Source organism: Coptis chinensis, chromosome 2 (assembly GCF_015680905.1).
Source record: "Coptis chinensis isolate HL-2020 chromosome 2, ASM1568090v1, whole genome shotgun sequence".
NCBI lineage: Eukaryota > Viridiplantae > Streptophyta > Magnoliopsida > Ranunculales > Ranunculaceae > Coptis > Coptis chinensis.
In genome coordinates, this window is record NC_141457.1 from 108,327,052 (window position 1) to 108,337,521 (window position 10,470).

General features: G+C 34.8%; 1 long non-coding RNA gene and 1 pseudogene across 1 annotated transcript; both read right to left on the bottom strand.

Annotated features, from left to right (window-relative positions):
• Positions 1-2,722: 2,722 nt before the first annotated feature.
• Positions 2,723-4,984, bottom strand: LOC147520318 (GDP-L-galactose phosphorylase 2-like; annotated as a pseudogene).
• A 1,012-nt stretch (positions 4,985-5,996) lies between these two features.
• Positions 5,997-6,912, bottom strand: LOC147520319 (uncharacterized). The gene is made up of 4 exons (XR_015214402.1): positions 6,756-6,912; positions 6,541-6,588; positions 6,409-6,460; positions 5,997-6,062 (listed from the first exon to the last, which is right to left on the bottom strand). It is a non-coding gene; the product is annotated as an uncharacterized LOC147520319 (long non-coding RNA).
• Positions 6,913-10,470: the final 3,558 nt, after the last annotated feature.

Consider the following 10,470-nt stretch of genomic DNA (forward strand, 5'->3'; position numbering starts at 1 on the left):
AAACTAACAATGGAAAATACCCCATATTTTCATATTTTCCACGATGATAGAAACCATGCACATTTAACATTAGTATAAAAATCGATTAAAAAGAAATATCGATCATTCGATTTCATGAAAAACACATATTGGTTATTCTAACAAAAATGACAAAAGCAAAATATAACAAGAGTTTCATAGAGAGATTTTACTTTTCTCCCTTTGGGGTGGAAGCTTAGCCCTCTATGTTATTAATTAACATAAAAGAATTGAATAATTAAATACGAGATATAATGAACATTGAAACCGCCTTTATTGTTTTGACGTTGATTTTCAGAAAATTACACTCTAGAGCACTCTTCTTCACTAATTAAATCAACTAAAACTACAAAACAAAATTTCTACTAATTGAATACTAGAATGATGATCATTTCAATGCCAATTCTCTTCTTTATTTATAGTTTATTTGAACAAAATCTTGATTCATATAATATTTTCACACAAAATAGAAATAATATTTTAGATATGTGAAGAAAATATAAGAGAAAATAATTTAGGAAATAGAATATAAAAGAGATATTATCAAGGCATGATGAATGAATGAAATATTAATTGGTAATCAAATAAAAGATAAAATGAAATGATATGGTTTTGAATTAGGAATGGAGTGATTGGCAAGAATATAAGGTATTAAGGAATGATTTTATATAATGAAATAAAGAGAATAAATAATCAATGGAAATGGGAATATTTAATGTGGTGAAAATGGTAAGAATATATGGTGGTAGGTAGGGGTGTAATACGGGGCGGGGCGGGTCTAGGGGATACAAATCCAGTAGTCCCCGACGGGGCGGGGCGGGGCGGGTTGAAGTGTCATGTCTTAGTACTATTACCCGACCTGTTGGGTTAGCTTACGGGGCGGGTTTTGGGCGGGTCATCTGGGTCGGATGGAAATTATCATTTTAACCCAATTTCACCCAAAAAAAACTTTATAATTCTGCAAGTAATATATTTCTAATTCACAACATAGAGAAAAAAATGGAATCAATCAATAAAAAATAAACAAATATAAAAAAACTTGAACTTGAACTCAAAACCATATCTGCAAATTTGAAACTTATTTCTCGTGATTTACTATTTGTAAATTGATTAAATTTTATAGTATTGATAAAATAAAGATGGGAGCGAGGTTCTATAGTACAAAACAATAAAATATAAACTAAAAGAATTCAAAATTAATACAAAGATGAATGATTCATCTTCTCCAAAATTCGAAAGTTGAATTTGAACTTTTGATATTTGTCAAATGTTCAAACTTGAATATTTGAAATTGATGTTGAACTCATAAGTTTGTGTTCATATCTCTCAAATTCCTACAAAAGTTAAAACAAAATATAAACAAAATACAAAAATATTAGAGTTAGAGTCTTGAAATTATACGGGTCAACGGGGTTGGGTCAACGGCTTTTGACATGGTGCGGGTCGGGCGGCTTGACGGGTCGGATTTGAGCATAGAACCTACACCCATAGCCCGACCGCATAAAAACGGTGGCGGGGCAGGACGGGTCTGTTTTCGGGTCGGTGCGGATTTGGGTGGCGGGTAAAGATCGGGTACCCTACCGGATAATAGGTCAACGGTTTTTTTTTACACTCCTAGTGGTAGGTGTAATTATTTTTCTTGATTTCCTTCTATAATTCTCAATTCTCTACACTACTACAAAATGACCCTTATACCACTGTTTTTAAGTGTGGTATAAATATATTTACCACTGTTATACAACCGTGACAATAGGTGGTGTGGTATATAATAATAGCAAAACTGTGGTATATATGTTTAACGGATACCACGGTTTTTCAAAGAACCGTGGTTTGTATGCCCATTATATACCACGATTGTCAACAGAACCGTGACATATAAGCTATTGAAACCGTGGTTTATATTAGTGTATGTGTTATAATACCGTGGTATATAGTTATACTAAACACTACGGTTTATGCCAAACCGTGGTATATTATATATATATATATATATATATATATATATATATATATATATATATATATATATATATATATATATTTAATAATAATAATGCTAGTAACAGTCTTCCACTTTAAAAACCGAACCTGCATAACAAAATTTACACACCGCCTATATACAACATTTCCATCTTCCCAACAAATTCCAAAATGTACAATAAACTATCAAACATTGCAAAAAAAAGATAATAATAATAATAAAAAAAAACTCCATTAATTTTTGAGTGCACTAAGACAACAAACTTCAAATTCCTTTTCATAAATTAAAAAGGTAAGACTCATAAATTAAACTGGAGGGGTCCGAACATAACTAAAACTCATCCTCATTCGCTTCCGAATTTTTTTTAAATAATATCGAAATCGAACACCGTCAAGTTCATCTTGGCGTGTATGTCTCCTTCAGTTCTAAATTTGTTATCCGGATGAGTCAAAGCACAACACTAACAGATTGATTGACCACATCTTTCTCGGTCTTACACCCGCAGAGGGAATGCATTAAACAATCAGCTACTACCTAATTCTAAATTGTAATTGTAATCTAGAGGGAACTAGGAAGGAACCAAAAAGATTTAGGAATAAATATTTTGAAAAGAAGACATACTTAGAAAGCGCAAAACATATAAAACTATGGCTCAGTCAGGCACAATCACGAACATGATGTGATATTGATGGTAAATCCAGAGGTTGATACTGAACCAGAAGTTTAGCTTGACTTTGATGGTAAATCCAGAGGTTGATACCTCATATCTGTGTTTAGCTCCAGCTTGTAAATCAGTTTCCACTGTAATCAAGAAGGCTTCACTAAATCAAAAAGAAAACTGGGCTGAAGGCTCACCAATTTCCCAGTCAACTAATTAAATTATGATAGACAGGGCAACCTCTTTTTTAATAAAGGAAACATGTTTGGCCACTTTCACTTCTCGTGTAACTTGAAAACAGGCATTACCACGTCGTCGGCCTCTTTACCGACATTAAAGAGGTTTTGGGTCATTTTACATGCTTTCATACAAAGTAAAAAGTCATTTGATTTTACAAAGAGGGAAAACTGTTAAGTGCTAACTCTTTTTTTGATGGGAGTTTGGATTGCGAATTCTACTTTACTATAGAATTTCGGACTACAAACCCAAGCTTACAGTGTCAAAACTTGATCCTGGCGTGGCCAAAAGTGATTGCGCTTTAGAATCATCTAATCAGGCGACCAGAGCTAGAAAGGGTGAAATGCACGTTGTATTTGCAAGCAGCACAATTTACAATGTGATAAGAAACCTAAAGGAAGGGGTAATGGTTTAGGTATCTATTACATGTGGCAATATGTCAGGCACTATCAAAAGCAAGCATTGGAAATCAAATCAGGTATCCAAAATATAAAACAAGGGAACCAGACGCCATCTACCAAAAGCATGACTGAAACTGAGCCAAACATAGGCCTATATCCTATAATAAGATACTAGGTTTTCAGTGATCAAACAATAGAAAAATCATTACCTGGGGCAATAGGAAGATCCTTTTTCCAGAATCAGCAATGAGCACATTGTAAAAAATGTTGTTTTCTTGTAGGCAAATGGACGAATCCGATACAGTAATAGATAAATCTTCAATAGAATTCCCGCTCTCAAAGGCAATACCTCTGACAGGATAATTTAGCAGTTCAGAAATTTTCACCCCGCCACCATTTATGGTTATTTTTCGGGTAGGAGCCTTCTCAATAGGGAAGGGAACCGACAAGTAATAAGCCTGTTGTCATTGACTAGGTTAGTCTTCCCACTACAAACTAATTACAATTTTTTTTACAAATTGACCGGAGCAAGAAATACAAACCTAGAAATGGAGGTGATTGATTGTTGCAAATGCTTCAAAGCCGTTGTAACCCAATCGGGTATGGGTTTCCTCGCTCTCTGACCATGTTCGAGCAAGTAAGAAGCTCGATATCAATCCTTTGAGGAAAGCCGAGAATTTTAGGGATCGAATACATGTCCATATTCAATGGGACTCACCTAAGAAATTAAGTAAAACATGATCAAACACTTGTCGCAATCTCACATAAAGCTTAATAAGAATCCTCCAAGATAATCACAAGACATTACCAAAATGTAATATACATATCCAAAGAGTTAATCAGAAAGGAAAAGATGCATTGCAGGCTTTTATATATAACATTTCAAGAACCTCAGAGAAGAGGTCGCTCCTTACCGTAGTTTGTAGTTCTTCAAAAAGCGAAATTCTAGCTACCTGCTTCTACAACTTGGGTTTATTTTTACTTTTATTTCCGTCATTTTTTATTGAGTTCTTATTTAAGAACTCCACCCATACCTTGCATGAGCGAGTAACCGTTTAACTTATTAACGTTAAATATAAAGTAAACTTCACTTATTTACTGTAAGGAAGCTTACATTAATGGCAACAACATTTGGGGAATCTTCTTGATCAATTGGAGCACTTGGGAAGAACCGAAGTTTCATCGTCACTCTCTTCAAACCGGAAGAGCACCTCCTCTCTTGACCAACCTTGGTAAAATTGAACTTGTTCTCGTCAAACGGTTGGAGGACCTTATCAACCTCGAAACTTCGGTGGGCCTCTTCTTAAGGTGGTGACCTTCGCTCAACTGGGCAATGAAACCATATTCCCGAGATCATCACCGCGCATTTAATGCAAAGCAGTTTTAGAACAATGGCATGGTTCACATTTTTATCTCTCGACACCCTTAGGTCATTTCTCATCCCGACAAAAAATGCCCATTACGGATCTACGATAAAACCAAAACGGGAAGGAATCTGATCAAACCTTAGTCTCACAAGCAATGACATCGTTCTCTCGCACACCGATCTTCCCAATCGCAATCAAGTACTACATGTTAGCTGGATTATAGTTAAAAGTTTATCTTGAATATTAATAGTGCAAATTTTATCAATCCCTTTACCTCTCCGAGAAGAAGTGAATCCGTAAAGGCAACCGGAGACTCTTTCATCTCGCCAACAGATTCCTTTTTAGCTCATTATGTTCTTCATCCTCTTAAATGTATACAAAGGGAGTTTTGCCCCCTGTTCAAGAGAAAACATATATCAAAATGAGAAATACCCAAATTCCAAAAATCAAGAAAGCTAAAGTAGAGCAAAACAACAACACTTACACATCAAAGATACTAGAATTACGTATCTATCGCTACCAAACTCAATGATATAACAGTGTAAGTGACAAATACCCAAAGATCAAATAAGCTAAGGTTTACCAATATAGTAAATTCAATTTACTACCAAAACATGAAAGATTCGTAAGGCATGTCAAATAGAGCAAGTTGACTAACACCCAACTATCACACATGCTAATAATAAGTTTACGTGATAAATGTTAAAAGTCACTATTACGAAAACATGAAAGGATTCTCAAGGATGTCAACTATAGCAAATTGACTAATACCCAATCATCAAAAAAAAAAAAAAAAAAAAGACTAATTATGCCAAAATCAGTGAATCGACTAATACCTAAACATCAAAGATGCTACAAGTAGATATTCTAAAGTGTTGAAACAAACAAACATATATCATGCCACAATCAATAATTGACTAGTACCTAAACATGAAATATGGCAAATTTAAGAATAATACCTTGAACACAACAATTGCGGAAACAATTACGTCCACAGCCGGTAATAGGAGCTTCCTCTGAATCTTTATGGTAATTACAGTGGTGAATTAATCAACTTTTTGTCCTTAGTCTCTTACAATGAGGGAAAAGATTCAACACAGACACAATCTAGTCTCTACCAGAGTTGGTTTTAGACTAAACGTCTAAACTTAGAGGCGAGATACTAGCTCCTTTCCTCTACGGTAAATATTCTTACCGTGTAACTCTTTTGGGGTGGCAATTGAAAAAAACAAAAGGTACTTAAAACAGATTTTTTTTTCTAGACTAACGAATTGCTCCAAACGAAGGTATTTTATAACAAACTTACCAAACAAAGAAAAACGTTGCAAGATAATACAGTATTAAGAAGCCCATACGACAAGATTCCCGAAATTCCATATTTCCTCAACCTCTCCAACAACCTGCGAAATTCCAAACAAGTATGTGGTCCATTGAAAACAAGATATTTAGGCATACAATGCAAAGGAGTACACTTAAATCAAGTGAAGACAAAGGGTTCATAGGCCGCAAGGTTGAGAAAAGACACACAACTCTACGTGAAACATGGATTATATTTGTCATATGAGCAAAAGGAATGGTATGATAATACTTGATAAGTAAAATGAGTTGTAAATTCTAACATTTAAAACAGTACACACAAATGGCAGTTTTTGAACTTATATAATAGTAAGATTGACCATGATTCATTCGCACAAAAATCGGTGGCTTTTTATTCGATTAAACACAAAGTGGGTCTAGAGTAAGTACTTGTTGGACGAAACGTCTTTAGATTGCCGGCATCCATCACTTACTTCTGAGCCTAGAAAAAGTCACATGTGAGAGAAACACCAAGGATAGAATGAAATCTACATATAGTAGGTATATTAGAGGCTTACTTACCATCATGGTCTGGAAAGTCCTGAAAGTTGGAAATATCATGAGCCTGACCTTGAAAAACGAAGCAAAAAAGGAGCAACAAATGTGATGGGAAAAGATGAAAATGTAACATTTAAAAAGAAGAAAAAGAAATGGATACGCATACAAGTTGCTAAAAGACAAACTAAATTATATGATATGCATACCTAAAGACAAACTAAATTATATGCTACGAATACCTAAGACTCCATGATTAGTTGTTGATGCTTCCCAATTTGGTCTCTTCTTGTCCAGCTATCAAGCAATACGAATAGCACTACTCATATATGGTATTCGTCTATTCGGTTCTTATGTAGCTGAAAAGCTGGATTCACCCATGAACCACAACCGCATTGCATACCTTGAGCCTTAAAGGAACCTAGCCTTGCCTTGCAACCCAAGCACCCCTTCTCTTCCCACAGTTTTCTTCCACTGCAGCAGACGAAACAACAAAAAAGGTTAACAATTTACAAATTAAGTTAACAAGTATAAAAATATAAATAGGCTGGATTAAAATATAACCTGCTTGCATCCACTTCATGGGCTCAACAAATATAGAGGAGCACTCGGTGGTTCCTTCTCCATGTCCCACCTAATCACTTCTCTTCTTCCATTTAAAACATCTCTCCCCTCTCCCCGCTTTGTGGTCAACCACATTCTCCCTCGATGCAACGATTCTCGTGCACTTCTTCTACAACGGTATATTAATTGCGTTTGCAAGTCCGTTCCCACATCGGACTTTTTTTCTTCTTCCATTATGGTATTAGTATCAGATATATCCTTATATCCTGTCACAAATTAATAACAAATAAAAACAGCTCACCTTAAGAGCTTCAACTTGAGATCCAATCTTCGAAATCTCCTCTTGAATCAAACAAATCCTACCCTGAAAAAATCAACAAACTAATGAGTAACAAAAAAATAAACCCTAACATTCCGTACAAAAATTGAAAAAACAAATTTGGGGAAATAAAACCTGTTGAGCTAGAATAGAAGAATCATTTAGCAACAATTGATTATTAAAATCAATTGAACAAGAAGAAGAAGAAGAAGAAAGAGATGAAGTTACGATTTAAATTACCTCGAGATTTCTCAGTAGTGAAATCACGAATTAGGTTTTTTCAAAAATAACCTAAAAATCAAAATCCGAAATCAAAGCTTTGAACTTTATTTGGTTTTTTCTGTAATGGGGGGGATTGAGAGAAGAGAAGGGAGCGGAAGACAGAGGGTTTTTTCTGTTATGTTTTATGTTATTTATGTTTCGGCGAAATAACGAGCGTATTTGAATGAGTTTCGTACTGTGTATTTTTTTTTTCGCGTATTTGACTATTTGACATAAAGTCATAAACCACGGTAGAAAATGGAAAATTTATATACCACTGTTTATGTTTAAGGTAGTGGAGATGTGGAGTACTCTCATGCTAAAAAAAAAACTAACCATGGTATATGGCCCAACTTATCCCACGGTTTTCATGTAACTGTGGCATATACTAGTAAACAATGACCAAAGAAATTTCCGCCGTGGTATATAAGTATTTCCCACGGTTTTTGGAAGAACCGTGGTATAAACGTTCTTATTGACCGTGGTATATGTGTCATTCTGTAGTAGTGCTAATATTTTCTTCCATTTTTTATAGCACAACATATTCTATGAGCTCTCACTTATTGATTCTTTAAATGATCATCTTGGCTTATGGGCTCGGGCTTTGATCAACATCTTTATTTCCTATAAAAAAATATTAAACTAATTTAATACAACATATTTTGCATCAGACTTTTCCAAAGACATGCACATATATGCAAATAATCGTTTATGACAAAAAATGTGTATAATGTCATGGAATAAAACAAATAATGTATGGTTTTAAAAATTACGCAATTAAACATAAATGATATTATATAATGCTTATAAAAATATATATATAATATACAATTTTAGGCACTTATCATCTCTCTCTATGTTTTTACAGTCTCTCTCTCTCTCTTCCTTTTTTTTAGTCTACTGGGGCGAAAAAAAAAATGAACCGGCTCAAATGGCTAACTCGCCCACATGTAAAAAAATTACAGTTTGTTAGAATCGATGGACAGCTCCATTGGCTAGCTCGCCCACATTGCTTTAAAGGAGCACATATATACAGATGATAGCTTGCTCAAAAAGTACAATTTAGTTAGATTTCTCAAACTCACTACATTTTGTGGGTTACACACTCGGACACAAAAAATAAACTTTAACAACTATATTTGTGGTTTATTATCGTTACGTGTCTGTTAATCAAGTTGATCCCTACACAAAAAACTGATCCCAACTTTTCCGTCAAAAAGAAAATAGTAATTATAATAGTATATGATTCACCAAAAATAGTAGTTATAATAGTGTATGATTTACCCAAAAAAAATATTAATAGTGTTAGTAGTATGTAGCAACCCCCCTTGAGTGGCAATCCTGGATCCACCTTGCCAAAAGTAATTCTTGCATGTTTTTTTCCCATGTTGTGAGATGTGAGGTTTGTTGATGTTGCTCGCATATTGGTCACCATGTGTGATTTACAAGTACAAGCAAATATGTCATGTGTTTTGCATATTGGTCACCATGTGTGATTTACAAGTACTAGCAAATATGTCATGTGTTTTGCTCGTGGAAGCATATGTGTAGCATTTATTCACCCCTCTCTGGGCCCATATAATTCCAAAAAGTGAAGAATAATTAATGGGTAATTACTCATACTAAAACAACTTTTTAGTAAACTAGTTGTGTAAGTGTGGGTTAGTGTTCTAAAAAAACGATAGGCGGTAGTCGGGCGGTGGGAGAGCGCCTAGCGCCTAGGCCTTCTAAACAGTGTCTAGACGGAATAGGCGCTAGGCAGTTTTTTTTCCTAATATATATAGTAATACACACATATACTACAAGAAATGAAGAAAATCATTTACCATAACTCAAAAAATAAACACAAACAAAGATACTTATTACAAAAATATGTAATACTTTAGGAATATTGACTTAATATAAAAAACATATTCTTTGTTATAGTGTCATATAATTTACATTAGACTTAAGTCTTTTAAACTCATTCAAATCTTAAGTCTACACGGGCCTTTATTTTTCGACATTTAATTATTCAAAAAAAAAAAAACTTGACTGGACCGCCTAGACCCGCCTAGTCGGTCCACCAATTTTTTAAATGACTAGGGTCTAGGCGAGTCGGTTGGGCACCGCTTAGCGCCTAGAGATTGCCTAGACCGATTTTTAGAACAATGGTGTAGAGTGAGTGTGGAGTGTGGACCGATGATTGTATACGGCTTGAAAACTAGGAAAAATCCGATCCGAGATATGTTGGCCTGCTATGCGCCCGGCCCATGTTACTGTCCCCTGGGCGGGAGGATTCTATTACTACTGGGCGACAAGCCCGCAAATGAATATTACCGTAGAATCATAATCTTTTGCCAACTAGCCCTTGTCTTTGTACATTCATTTCTCTTTGGAAATGAGTATCTTATTTATAGAACATTTTTGTTTATTGATCCTCGTACTGCACCAGCCGCACAGCTGCAGCCCCAATTAGTTTGGATTTGATTCTATAATTATCTCTTTCATTTGTTAATTGATTCAATATTCTACTGGGGAAAAAATGGCAATTTTTGTTTCTCTGCTTGAAAAAGTGCTTTTTTAAATAGTATGTACAACCATAACTATCAAGATTCTTATTACCAAAGTTCAACTTTGTCTTATCTTTGATTAGTCCAAGGCGGTAATGTATCTACTTTGTTTCTTGACAAACCAAACCACTCTGAAAAACAGACGTGTCAGCCAAAGGAAGATGGCACATGGCACGACCAGAATGCATTGCAATTTCGTTATCTTTCAAGTCAAATCTATGAACTTAAAACTGCCAATTGTTCAATGTTTTTAAGCTAACT